Below are 15197 nucleotides of genomic sequence, written 5' to 3'. Positions count from 1 at the left end.
AAATAGTCTTTTTCTGCTCACACTCTGCAGTATTTTCAGTTGGAGCCCCATGTAAATTTGGAGCAATTCCAGGACCCAAATAGGAAAATGGCCTTTCACTAGCCCTCGGTAGGCAGAATAAAGAAGCTATCGAATGGACACTGATAAAAGTAAATATAACTTTTACTTCTAATGTAAGAGAGGAACTTATATTTGGAGTGCTTTTTTTTCCTGTAGTCTATTCCTTACATGATCTAACAGACCCTTCCTCTGAACAGTATCAGTGCGTATGACGTTTTATCAACTGAAAACATTCTCTCCTCAAAAGTTTCCCCATACTCCATGTAGTGGTAATTTGCTAGATTACCCTTGTAAGTACTGAAGCAAATACTTATCATTGCCTCAAAGAAAAAGTGGGATCAAGGAAAAGAATTTTAAAAAACCCTTCAAACTACACATTCACTGTATCTCCACAATCAAATGGGACAGAATATTGGACTGTAACTCAATTTTGGCAAATATACTGCATGCCCTTGTGAGAATAGTCAGTTCAGATGGAGCATAAGACATCAATTATTTTCTGAGGAAAGCTTAAAGCATGAGCAATAAAAACAAAGTGATATTCTGGTTAAAACACACCCCACATTCAAAGACAGCTGCAACATTTTGGGGATTAATATTCTACCCATGCTTCTCTATGTATTTTAAAGGTCACCAAAGTACTTGCTGAATGAAAACTTTTCAGGACCATTGCTCTTTCTGTAAGGACTTGACTGAATAAAAAAATAAATAAGGTGCCTGCAGATGCAGGGGACAGCAGATCTCAGTCAGACAGAATTTTCTACGCGATGGGAAAAATCTTTGGCTATTAGACCATTACAGGTTTCTCTGGTGAAGTGCTGTTATTCTGATGAAACAGAAGATGAAAAGGGCAACAAAGTCCACTATACTTTACATTTTTGTAAAGCATAATTTCCTGCACAAACATGTTGCCAGAGTGTTGATATTATCAGGCTGTCTCAGTTTAAAAATAATTCTGAAGTTTTTAGGTAGGCCAGACAGCTAGCAAAATAGTGTGTATGCACACATGTGCGGATATATCTCGATAAGGCAAGATTAATTTGCCATGCTGTTTAATGAAAGATCTGCCTCCAGTACCAATGCCACCTTAAAAAATATAGAAGAAAAGTCATATCACTTCAGTATAACATGCAAAAAATTTGAACTTTTAATTAAGCCTCATCTTTCCCAAAATATAGTGAAGCCACTGAAATGAAGTAAGGATGAACAGAACAGGAACTCAAATTAATTTTAAATGGTCTGATGGGAAATCCTCACAACTTCATCCACCTAACAGCTACACTCTACCCTTCCTGTTTCACTATTTAATGTCTTCCCAAACAATCCACCACTCTCTACAAAATCATAACTTCCAGGTTTTCAAACACAGAGCCCAGCAGAATCTGTCTTTTCTCTCAAGCAAGAGAAACAAAAAAACCCCACATACTACAACCACAACCATTCAAATCTTTCCAGCCACTGCAAGATGCACTAACTCCTCCACATCGCTTCTCAGTAACTAAGTTTCTGTTAATAAGATTAGTTTAGAGAAAAGATGTCATAATTCCAGGATAGTATATTTCTTGATATGAGTTTTATTTGATACAACAAATTATAAAAATAAGAAAACTGAGGTGGTAACACACTTTGAGTCAACTCCATAGAGTTCAGGATGTCACAGATGCTATGAGAATGTCTGCTGATACCTGCCACAGTAGACCACGGAGAAACACACAGGGAAAACCACGTCTTGTAGACTGCAAACTATCCAGTTCCAACAGAGTTCATGATAAAATTAGGAGGTTGAGGTGGGGCTGTGGGGTTTGGGTTTTTTTTACAAAGAGAAGTAAAGTTCAAGAGTGGGTGAAAGTCCTGCAATGAACTGTCTTATGACTGGCAACCAAACAAAAGCAGGGCTTATTACATTATTCATCCAGCAGTCTTGTCATAGATATTCAACATGTTTAGTCTTATGCTAATGTTTAAGGAGGAAGAAGTGGTACAATCAAATAAACTGAACATGTTCATAGTAAGGAAAAAACACCACTGAAAAAAAAATTGCATGAGACAAGCCACTTATGGACATAGATGCAACGGGTTAGATTCAATAACATCTGAAAAGTCGAGAAACCATGCAAAGCTATATACATATTCGTGTCAGGAGCCATATGGGAAATGTCTGTAAAGCCCTATTTAAATTAAAGTACACACACATTTCTTTCATACAAAGAAGAAACAATATGTGGTTCTTGGCACAAAACACTGTTTTTATTTATTTGGGTGGGCTCAGGCTGTATGTGAGCACTATATTAACTAATAATCTGGGGAAAGGAATATTAAAGTAGAATTAACAACTTTCCAAGGCTATGCCAAAATCTAAAATAGAGCTGCCTGGTAGTTGGCAGTCAATTTTTCTAAGAAGTTAGATGTACCCAGAGAGTAAGCAAGAACCATGGCAGCAATTCCTTATGCTGACACTATTTTCAACTTCCTGCAGCAGAAACTTGTTTTGTTAAGTACCTCAGCCGTGAAAAAGAAGGATTTGAATGAAATATACTCAAATCCTTGGGCTTAGTCCTACAAGGAAAACTCTGAACATACATTGAATTCTTTACAACACGCACTTGCACACACTCAGTGGTGCATAGTCACGGCCTCCAGTGAGGGAGAGGATATCATGTGCCCGGAGCACCACCCCCCCGTAGGTACAACCGCTCAAGTCAATAACGTCTGTGAGGCGAGTGGTGTCACCTGTAGCAGAAATACGCGAGTTTCATGTAGCTAGGAAAAGGCAGAAATTCAGCTTTTACCTATCACATGCATCTGTCAGAGGGAAAAAAAATAAAGCTATTCTAACAGATTATGAAGAGCACTAGTCAACCTCTTCACAAAAGAATGACTCTGCTGAAATAATTTCCCAATGTCTTCCCCTTGAAAGAAAAATTACATTCTGTTGCAGGCTACCTCTTCTGTCACCCAAGCTCTGAAAAAGAGGTATGAAATACATACTTATATGAAAGGTCTGAAAAGCTTTATATTGTCCTCACAAAACGGGTGTCTATGTACTCGATTGGTTTAATCTTGTTCCTTATTGACAACTGTAGAAATGGGAACAAAGAAGTTTGACTAAATATGTAGCCATTCACAAGTCACCAGAGATGTACAAATGCGTTTGCCTGTTAATGTGGGTTTTATTGTTTGCGCTATGAAAATGAGATACCCTAGAGAGCCAAAGGATTACACCTCTTTAATAAAAAAATTAAAGTAATCATCTGGTTGGAAGACTTATTCTTTTTTAATTACATTATACATTATATACAGTTTATAAGTTCTCTTGGGTTTATAGAACTTATTTCCTAATGCTAGTGATCTGAAAACAAGACTGTGCTGCAGCACTTGTTTCAAGCACAGTGCTAGAAAAATTATTTCTTTTTTCGCACATAGTATACACCAGACACTTATGTATCAGCTTAGAGAAAAAGTTATTGATAATTAATGTTTTGATGTAATCAAGTGCTGGATGTTTCTTTCTAATTTAGGTCAATATTTTGAATTCTAGCAAGCATTTGCTGTACTCCTTGGGACAGAGTTAAACACACCCATAGGATAGGGAAAGGTTTTTCTCATTGAAATGGGGACAGCCTCTAGGTGAAAACTGTTCAGCAGAATTTAACAGCCAGGAAACAGCTGCTCTGAAGCACCATTACACTATTTAGTGCAAAAGACAGTATGTTTTCCAGGTAGGTGTAGACCAATTAGGTCCAAACTAACATTTTACTTAGCAACTACTCACCTTGCCCCAGGCTGAACTGCAGTCTGGGAAGCTGACATATGCTGCATGATGTCTTTGGGATGCTATGGAAGAGCTCACCAGGCATAAACCTGAAAGCAGGGAATATAGCTCAGCATCTACCTCTTGCCTGCTCCTTTTGAGCTGCCTTTTGTTTGAGCCAAGGTCACGTCCTACACCTCTCCAAGATGGCAGCTGCACTTTGTCTGTGAGGGACAACACAGGCCAAGGAGCTCCTTTGGTTCTTGCCCTTTCCACCCACCTTCTCAGGGAGCAGATGTCATCTACCCAATGAAGACTGTCAGAGCAAATAGTTTCTTTTTCCACACAAAATCTTCAGTTCTCCACATTGTCATGGGTTAGGTAAGGTCACAGAGCAACAAGTTGTGAACATTACATAGACTTTTGTGTAGAGAGAAAGATGGGAGGGTGCAACTCAGTCCCAAATGGAGTAAATGCAGCTGGAGTGAAGCAAGGAACCCCTTTTATGGTTAGGAATTACATCAAGTTAGGCAAAGTTAGGGTGATGAACTCCCACTTGTCCTGAGCACGTTTGTAAGTAGAGTTGTGTATGTCTCATAACCACATAAGAACGTCAGATGAACATTGTTAAAAGCTTCATTATTATGCAGTGAGATGTACAGCACAGTTTTCTGATGATTCAGTTTATGAAGAGGTTGTGTGAGCTCTTCCTCTCCTGATAACAGCTCTCGAGTTTTTACCTCTAGTGTCAGCCTTAAAATAGAAATATCCATCAGTTTTCACAGTAACAAAACCTACAGAAGCATCCCTGATCCATCAAAAGTAATCTAAATGCTTTTTCCCTTCTCTTGCAGCAATGCAAACAAACTATTTTTATCTCTGTCACGTCTCTTCTGTTTTCTTCTTCTCTTCAATGGCACTGGACTCAATAACAAAGTCAAATGTAATGGAAACACTCAGCAAAGATTCCTTTGAAGTTTGATTAATGCAATGGATTGACTGACTGGGATTCATATCTAGATTTTGAAGCAGACAGAATGAGTCTGGTGGACTCAAAGTAGGACTAACAAAAATTCTTGCTATCTTATCCTGACGTAATGTGGCAATGAAAAACATTATTATGAGTCACCATGCACGTGCCATTTCCAGTGTCAGGCATTGCAGCGAAAGGATGAAGCACTGTCTGTTTTCAGTAACAAGCTTACTTCAAGTCCATGTCATTATACATTACCTGGACTCAGTAAATTAGTAGCAAACAAGCTGTCCAGTGCATTTATCCCTGTTTTCTGGCCTGCTTCCTACAAAGACACTCACTATTCAAAGATATTTATTATTTCCCACAACCAGCCTGGCAAAAGGCAATTTAACGGCTCCTAGGCAACCCAGTTAGCTTCAGCTGACCAGGAGACCATGTCATCTCAGTCGACCCTTCCCCAAACTAGTAACTGCCAAGTATCAACAGTTGTTCTGCACTAATAAGGAGAGGGAGAGCACATCTGAGATTGACACTTCTCACATGTAAAGTCAGAACATGTGGAAAACTTCTTTTCACTGTGGAAATTAATCCCTGTTTACTAAGAGGAGGTGTTTATAACAGTAGGTTATCACTATTATTTTTTGTTTGTAAGAGGTGTTTTCAACACACAAAAGAAGCCAGGTCCTTGAAGGGTTTTCATCTCAGCAGAACAACTTCCTCCTCTTTACAAGCACAGAAATACACCTATTTTCTCTACATGCCATCTGTAAACAGAGGATGCAATTTGTTAAGAGCCCCTCTTGAGGTGTTACATGGCCCGTATACGCCTGTAGTGAGGAAAATTAGTTCAATCATTAAGAGTACCAGAGTAGCTGCAAAGGCCACTTAATGCGCTGAAAGATTTCTCACCAGGCTTGGGATAAGCTCCAGAAAGAGATGGGGCAGAGTTTTTTTGGTTTATTTTACTGTGTTCATTATTCAACCTTTCCCAGGGAAGGGGAAGCTGTTGAGTCTAAGACCATCTATGCACAAGTAAAGTTGGATTTTGTGTTAAGAGTGCTGGAACTGCACTTTCTAAACACTAATGATGTTTTCCATCTCTTCAATGAAATTCAGGTTTGGGGTTGTGGGCCTTTATGTTCACACTTAATTGTAATTCTCTGGAATATTCTTCTTTCTAGCAATAGGGCCTTCCATATGCTTCCATATATTAAGCTCACATAAAGTCTTCAAGGTACAAGCACATTGAAAACTACAGGTAAAATAAAAATATTTTCATTATTGTTTAGTATTACGGTTGTGATTGTGGTCATTTTATTGTCTGATTCACTGAGCAGCCTCACAATGGAACTGAAACTGTTAAAAAGATACTTGGGGATATATCCATGTCAAAACCAAAAGCTTTAGTTCATTTGTAAAGGTTTGATGCTCTCAACAGAAAGAGGATTTGTTCTGAAGAAGCACAGGGCTGATAAAATTGTCAGAACTTATAATTCTTACTATTTTTTGCCTCACTTAGCAAGGGCTCTTCAACCCTGAAAAATCGTATTTTAAGACTATGCTGGAACAGTGAATGGGCTGATTGGTGCACCACCACAGAAAAACAGGTTAATTTGTCATGTAACAGGGAAATGGCATATCTGAAAGTAACTCAATATCACATGCAAAATTCAGAATTTATGTCAAAAAAGTATAAATAATAATACCAAGAAAGCATTTTTGCATATAGCAGAGATTTTTGCATACAGCAGCATTTTTGACACATCTATTAATAACAGGATGAGAAAGAAGGGAATAACATTTACTTTTAGTTTAATTTGCCTCAGAAATGATAGTGTACAGCAGAACTGAACAGTAAGCTAGCAAAGAACCACAGGTCTGCAATGTGTTGACAGGGGATTTTGCATTTCCAGGTAGCTGGAGCTGAGCAAGAGGTTGAGCTGTAGCTGCCCTCGGATATCTCTGGGCTCAGGGCAATTGCACCAGATGCTGCTCTGCCCTGGGGTAATTTTCATATCTTGTATTTGAGATTTGTATTTCCTGTACACTACAATAAAAAGCTGAGAACTGCCTTCCCCCTGTCACTCTGGAGCTGTAGTGGTGTGAAATTATAACATAGTGGGACAGAAGGGCTAGGATCCTCCTACTTCAAACAACAGCATTTTGGTAGTAACACATACAACAAACAGTCCAGCACGCTCTTGAGAGATGCTCTTTTATATAGTGCAAATACATGATGTTGATGACATTCCCTTTTTGTGCTTTTCCATGGCAGTGGCTGACCTAATAATTTGGCAGTAACTTATATTATCTAGGCTTTCTGCATCCTCAGTTGAACACAGCACCCCAATGTGCAGGACCTAGTACAAAGACTTCATCTTTCCAGTATACCCAACAGTATAAAACTGCACTGTACAATTAGATGTAAGGGGTTAATCAGTGTCACAACAGCATTGTCAGACCAAAGGGTTTGTGTGAAAGGATAACAAACTTTTTTATCAGTGGAGGAGAAGTGAAGTTGTTTCAGTCTGTACAGTTGAGGGTTCATACCCATTTTTCCCTTGACATTATATGGCATGAAATGGAAGAGATATCTTTAACGTTATTGCCCCCTCATGATTACAATAACCCAAACCCTTGGATACTATCACAGCCAAACAAATTAAGACTAACTAGGTAAATGAGTTCCGGTTAAAAGTTGTCAATGACACTACATTCAAGAGTTCTCACAGAAGTTCATCTTTCATAGAATCATAGAATGGTTTGGGTTGGAAGGGACCTTTAAAGGTCATCTAATCCAACCCCCCTGCAGTGAGCAGGGCCACCTTCAACTAGATCAGGTTGCTCAGAGCCCCATCCAATCTGACCTTGAATGTTTCCAGAGGTGGGGCATTTACCACCTCTCTGGGCAAAAGAAGACAGCAAAAGAGAATCAGAGAAGGTACAGCTGCAGAAATGGCTTTCCAAGCTGTGCACATGTGCCAGTGTTGCATCTATCTAGCATTCAGGATCCTGGAGTCACTTCCCAGGTGTCTTCAGACGAAGGTAGCTTTGCAATGAATATCCATTTCAGAACATTTCACTGAGTAGCTAGGAAAGGTGTGGACGTGGAATAGAGAATAAAAATGACACCGGCTTCCAAATATCTCCCATCTCCCTAGGTACAGCCAGTTCATCTATCCATCACTTAAAAGACACATGACACCATTCAGAAAAACAAAAGGTTCCAGATACATTTGCTGTGAAAAAATACTTAACTATTTTTCACTGTTCATTTCTTATGGCACTGTACCATGTGATGGAACTGTGTTAGGCAAGAAATTCACCAAGCTTGTTGACCGAGGACTGGAAATGTTAGAGGCAAGTTCCATATTTTTAAAGCCAGCCAGGTAAGCTAACAATCTCTGGGCAAGTTACTGGCCATCAAAGCCAGTAGAAGGTTCCCTGTTTATATAACTTAATTGTTTTACTCTTTATAGTTAAGTAGAATCATCATTAACATAATTGCTGTCAAATGATTATCAGAAGTGAAATAATTAATTAACAGAGCTATTTAATATGTTTGTCTTTTTGCCCTGACACTAAGGGTCCAGCTTTGCTCTCAGGCTCACTGGGAAAATCCTGTGGTTTTTGGCAGTATTCTATTGATTTTATATTCTAGTTAATGATAGCAGTGGTTAGCTTACAGTTTTCTCACATGAAAATACTTATTATTTTTCTTTTATTTCTGAATTCTGGCCTTTTTGTGCAACTTCCCTAGTTAAGCAAGTTGGAAACATCCAGTGAGATTCACTCTTAATTTTAAATAACAAATCTTTATTCCAGACTCTTCACCTGTATTAATTACTTCTTTTCAGATCATTCATGTGAATAATCCTAGTAAAACAAGTTCATCCCCTGCAACCCCATTGAAGTCAATGCATCTACCTCCATTCTGACTTCAGATTCTTTGCATTCTTTGGTCTTATAAACAGAGATTGAGTTATACTATACATCAGTATAAAGAAACACCTCCTACACACCCTGCTGTGCATGAAGGCAACTGGGGCTATTCATGTAAAGTTAGCAAAATTTATCCCTTAAGCCTTACAATAGAGTTCTCTTTATCTGGTTTTCCTTGCATTTGTTCCACATTGCCTTTTTTTTTTCTGAAAAAAAGATTTTCATTCTCTTATTCCTTGCCCGAGGAGAAACATTTTCCCAAGGCTATTCATCCAAAATTGAAAGTTGAGTGATAACTGTGAGTTAGACAGCTTAATGGACCAAGCTCTGGCCTTTCACCTCTGACAGTGGTAAAAATGTAAGGCCTTTGTTTATTCATATTATAGGTATAGGGGAGGCAGCTGTGAACAATGGTCCATAAAACTAATTTCCTAATGACTTAAAGAGGTGACTTGGAAAGCCTGATGCAAGGCTCATACTAGTGTGTATTGTGTATAGATGTGTATACAAGCATGAGTAAGCAATGGCTTCTTCATGTTGACACATCATTCAGCTTTTTCCAGAGTTAAAACACCATAATGGCTATCAAGAAGTTATGTCAAACATCAGGATAATATATATTCCCCAATACTCATTTGCCTAATAAGTAAAATATAAAATAGTGCATTGTATTGTAGGGAGGTAAAAAAAGTAAGTTTTATCCCAAGGTTAAAGAAATTAACACAACATCCTTAAAAAGTAATCTGAATTCAGTGCTGAAGGGTTTGTTCTCTCCATATAGAGAAATATATAATTAGTGAATGTCTTAAAGCACTAAAAAAGGTTCAACTTTAATTATACTTAGAAAGTAGCTTTTCTCTGCATATGAAATCTATGCCATGACCAGACAAACTCTCAATAGTTCAGTAGGACTAATGGATCCCCAAAGACCCTCTCCAAATATCTACTGCAATCCCTCCTCTGCTTTGTATACTCCCATTATAACTATACCCTTTCTGACAACTAACAAGGTACACAACTTGATCCACAGCAGCAAGATCATACTCTCTGGTGCCATCAAGTTAATTCCCGTATTCCATTAATAGGAAAGATTTCATTAATGTTGGGGAATGATTTGCAAATTAATTGTGTTTTGAATCCTTGTAATACAGAAGAGTGTTCTTGAGTTTATCTGTCAAATTAATCCCTCTGAATGCACCTAAGAGAGGCAATAATCTTGGGAAATAGCCAGGAAATTGAACCCAGCCTCAAATTCAATTGCTTGTATCAATGTTGTTATTAGTTTCTTGTGTAAAACTTGAAAATAATCCAATTAAATTGCTTCAGGAAATGGCACTGTATGATAACAGATATTATTTGGCTTCCTGCATATGTAGAGTGTGTGTGTACAAACTAGAAATCCAAGGCAAACATTTCAAAGGAACAGAAGACAGGGTAATGAAAAGCGAAAAGCAGCGTATATCTTGTCAGAAGTATACAGATTAGGTACATTAAAATCATATAATATTTATTATAGCCTGAGACATTGCAAGAGCAATGGATTGATTATTGTTGCTGAATACTTTGTTTTCTATAAACATCCCTATAGTGTTGAGAGACTGCTAGGCAAGGTGAGAAAGATGAAACGTCTATTTTGAATTAATATCCATTGCTTTGCACTGACAAAAGTAAATTCGTTTCCACCAGACAATCATTATTAATGCTTTCAATCTTCTCAAATCTTTTAATCTTTTCAACGGATCTATGCAAATTTGCTTTACATATTGCTCACAAGAATAGCAGTCTCAAAAAGTAATTCATCAATGTGAAGGAGAGAAGCTTAAACCATGACCTCAGATTCCTTTCAACTCAAACCAAACATTGACTTCATCCTTGCCCTGTAAACTCACTAAATGCCCTTTTTTCCCCCCAATGTGACATCATAAAACAAGACATCGGAATGGAATTACCCAGGTCGATATCTGTAGAGGTCAAATCTCTGTAGAGACTCTTGTGCTGGTTTTGGCTGGGATAGAATTAACTTTCTTCATGGTGGCTAGTATGGGGCTATGTTTTGGATTTGTTTTTAAAACAGTGTTTATAATACAGGGGTGTTTTCTTTATTGCTGAGCAGAACTTACACGGAGTCAAGGCCTTTTCTGCTTCTCACATTACCTCACCACCAAGTAGGCTGGGGATGCACAAGAAGTTGGGAGGGGACACTACTGAGACAGCTGAGCCCAACTGACCAAAGGGATATTTCATAGTATATGACATCATGGTCAGCATATAAAGCAGGGGGAAGAAGAGGGAAGGAGGGGCGTTCAGAGTTATGGCATTTGTCCTCCCAAGTAACCATTACATGTGATGAAGCCCTGTTTTCCTAGAGATGGCTGAACACCTGACTGCCGATGGGAAGTGGTGAATGAATTCCTTGTTTTGTTTTGCTTGTGTGCGCAGCTTTTGCTCTACCCATTGAACTGTCATTATCTCAACCCATGACTTTTCTCACTTTCACTCTTCCAATTCTCTCCCCCATCCTGCCATGAGGGGAGTGAGTGAGTGGCTGCGTGGGGCTTAGCTGCAGGCTGGGGTAAAACTACGACAATCCTATAGGATTATGTCTACAGAGTTGAGAGTTATGTCAGAGAGACCTTGTTTTACAGCCTATGATCAAACTTGCCATGCAAATACCTAAGGGGAAAAAAACAATAACCAAGACCCCTCCCCATCCCAGCATTTTGGTTAAGTAGTAGCAAATACGACAGGTGCACAAGAACTCTTTCCTTTTAGGTGTTTTCTATTTACTTTCAGTTGATGACATGTGTGGTCACTCAGCTGTAACATAAAGCATACTCATATTTTACTGACCAAATACGGAAACATTTTAATGGGTAGAAACAGCCACGGGCTAGTTCATCTAGTCCCACTAGGGAAAAAGGAAGCAGGGTCAGGTTTTTCTCTAAGGTTATTAATATTTATTGTTACTAGGAGGGGAGAGATTATTCCTAAAAAGTGACTTGGCAGTCATATCCTCAGAGGCTTCACACCACTCCTTTGCTAAGGTAGCGCCAGCAGCACTGTTTCCAGGAACTTCCCTACTCTGCTGGAGAATGCTGTTATACTATTATTTAAGGATACTATTGTTACATAGCAAATCTCCCCTTGAATGTAGTATTGAATTTGAATTTTAAGGATGAAGGCAGTGAGACTTTTAAGAATATTGTATGGCATTAGTTCACATCCAGCTGGATATCACATTGTCTACTTAGGGAAGTGTTGGGGAGATATTGGAGAGCGTGCATAGAGGACTGCAATCCTGCCCTGTTTTATTTTTATTTGTTAATACCTTCCATTCATGACTGGGATGAGTGAAATCCTGTGGAAATAGAGGACCACTGTTCCAGCAGCAAAGGTGACAATGGGTAATGTCTGCAAGCAATGGAGCCATCTCAAGGCTCATGCCAACACCCCAGGACAGTTCATAGTAGAGAAATCTGTGAAAGCAATCTATCCACTTGACAAATTGCTTTCAAAAAGGTCATGGAGAGGCTAAAACTGGCTCTACTGACCTCACTGAGGTCAATTCACATTTTCAGTCAATGCAGTAGAGAGCAGAGTCCTTGGGATAGGTTATGCCTGGTCTGCATTCACACATCTGAGTTTTCTTCTGCCAGGACTCTGTAGGGCTCATTCATGGGGCTCGCCAGCAGAAAATTCAGTTATAAACCTATGAAAACAACATGCTTGACTCCTCTTTGCACTAAGCTATGGCTTTACTCTAATATTTACCCACTTCAGAGTCTGACCCTTTTGCCATATTCCCATGATTGAACTCTGGTGAACAAAATACCTTCACACAATAGTCAGCTGGCAAATGATACACACTTTGAACAGAGACAAACTGGAATTATGATTATAGAACAATCCTGCCTGATGACCCTTATTAGTTTTCCTCTTTGTCTCTTGTTTCTCTTCTTGGGTTTTTTTTTTTTTCCTGTAGGTTTGACTTTTCTTAACCTTCTAGATGAGCATTTAATCTCTACATCCTTCCATTTCTGCTTGAGCTGACCTTTTCTTTCTCTTTTGGAGTATGGGTAGGAGGAAGAAAACGGGTTAACTTCTCTTCAGGATGAGCACAGAGCTGATCTAACTCTGAAATGAGTGACAGGAAGATGGCAACACAATCACTTCTGTGATGTCCAAGGAACTTCTACAGGGAAAAAATCAAATATCCTCATTTTTCATTTCTTCAGTCGAAAAGAACAAGGTCAATTTGGGGCCTGGTGGGGTTTCATTTGGCCTTTTTGGTGGTTTTATAACTCCAGTTTGTTTGTTCAAGCCATATGGTTTTGCCAAAAAGAATTTGCTTGTGTTTACCAGGAACAAACAGTCAGTGGAGCAAGCATTCATTGTGATAAATAGTGTTTGGCATGAAGGGACAAATCAGAGGAGCACAGCCACTATAAAAGCTGTTCTTTTGCTCAAAGTGAATGTTAATGACACTCATTCAGTGATAAACTAATTCAAAACACTACGTTACTGGAAAGAAATCCTTAACTTCGAGAAATATGCTTTTGTTGCTGTTGAGTCAGAAGCTGGCAGGAGCAACACTGACATAAATATTTTCTTAAATATTTACTTTTTTGCTTTTTCTATGCATATTTTATGACCCTAAAAGTGGTCACTAGAGAATGTCCTACGTTTTTTTTAATTTCAAAACGGAGCTATGCTCTTGCTAAGTCTACCAAGTTCTTTCTCTGTCATTTAAAACCAACAAAACCAAAAATAAATCAGCAATTCATCCCATCCTTGGTGATGTGTTTACATATCTGAGTCTAATAGTTTAGCCTGTCATGTCAATAATCCACGTTTTACAAGTTTCCTCAGGATGTATTTAAAAATTCAGTGGTTTGGATCTGCATGTTTAAAGGACAACCTTTTTTCTCATGTTATACTAACGCAGTTCTACTCAGCAAAGGCGCTTGGACTGAAGCTTGCTTTCCTCAATGAGTTTTCAGCAAGCCATTTTGGTGTGAAGAGTCCACAGAGGCAGGAACCACCTCCTCTCCTTCCAAACATCTGCAAAGCAGTAGCATTCAGGACATGCTGCAGGGCTTCAGAGAGAAAAAGAAAAAAAGAAGAGAATTTCATAAAGGCATCTCTTTGTGTTTTTCTGCATTCAGATTTTCTCCCTGGATGGTTATTTGCTGTTGCAGGATGGAAAGAAACTGCTGCTTCATTGTACTTTTCTCTTAATTTTTAGTATCCAAGAACACCAGGTTTTTAACGATGTGAAGTCAAGTCTCCAAAGGCAGCACAGGACTGAAGTTTCAGAGCCTTAATTCTGCCCCCTTGTGCTCATGTATAATGGTACAGTCTATAATTAAATCACTACATGCTATTTTTTCCACAGGACTCCAGCCTCATTCTGTGCCCAGGATGGACTGCCCTCACTGAATGACAGCTATTCAGCATGCCTGCATGATCCTCTTCATTCGCTGTGGAACATGTCTTATTTACTCTACATTATTCATAACGCTGCTGTAAAGACAGAATTATTAATTTACTTTTCATGCCACTCATCCATTTCACAGCTATTCTGCAACATTTTGAGGCCACAGGACTACTGAGCTCAGAGCCAGAAGCCGCAGGATTCACCTCCAGTGCTGCATGCCCTACCGCTCCTCTTCCATCCCCGTCATCTCATGTCAGCCTTCTCCCTCCCATCCTCCAACTTTTGAACCCTTTTTCCAACTTCTTTATTCAGCAAATCCTTCTCTCCTTTTCTTACTCCCAAATGGCAGCAACATCACGACCAGGTGCCTGTGGGAGCAGTGATTGCGGGTAAAGCCCTGTTCAGTCGGTCCAGCAACATGCATGTTCAGTGCAGATGGAGTCTTTGGAGAACTGGCTGCTAAACTTTAACAAGTCTCTACTGAGCATGTGAATAAGATTTTTCAAAGGCTTATAACTTGGCCAAATTTAGACAGTTTTTCATAGAGATGAAAAAGCACATTCCTGTCACCAAGGCAACCCACTTGCTTAATTTCAAGTTCCTCTGACAAAACATTGCAGTGCTAGCACTTCTCAACAAACACTTTGCAAGAATTTCTCTCTTTGTTTTTTGGGGTTTTTTTTGGTTTTTTTTTAACATGGCTAAAACAATACAATTTTCTCTAATTCTCATCTCAGAAACAGCCGAACCATTTTTACTCAATTTTTCCAAAGACTGGCTGAGTCAGAAACACAGCATGGAAAACTTAAGCCCAAATCATTAAAGTCTGGCAAAGCTATAAGCAACTAGAAATAAGATCTTTACCCAGAGAGGTGTCAGGCAACCAGAGAGACAAATGGAACTATCAAATGCACCTACAAAGACAGGTATCTTGAATTTTGGAAGTGTTGGTGTTTTCCTTCCTCATTTCTTTTACATAGATGACAAATAAAATGTTGTTGTTCTCTCTGTTTCACCTCTTGGTTGGGTTG

This window comes from Phaethon aethereus, assembly GCF_964289735.1.
Source record: "Phaethon aethereus genome assembly, chromosome: Z".
Lineage (NCBI taxonomy): Eukaryota > Metazoa > Chordata > Aves > Phaethontiformes > Phaethontidae > Phaethon > Phaethon aethereus.
The sequence above is the reverse complement of the archived record's forward strand: the minus strand, read 5'-3'. Positions refer to the sequence as shown.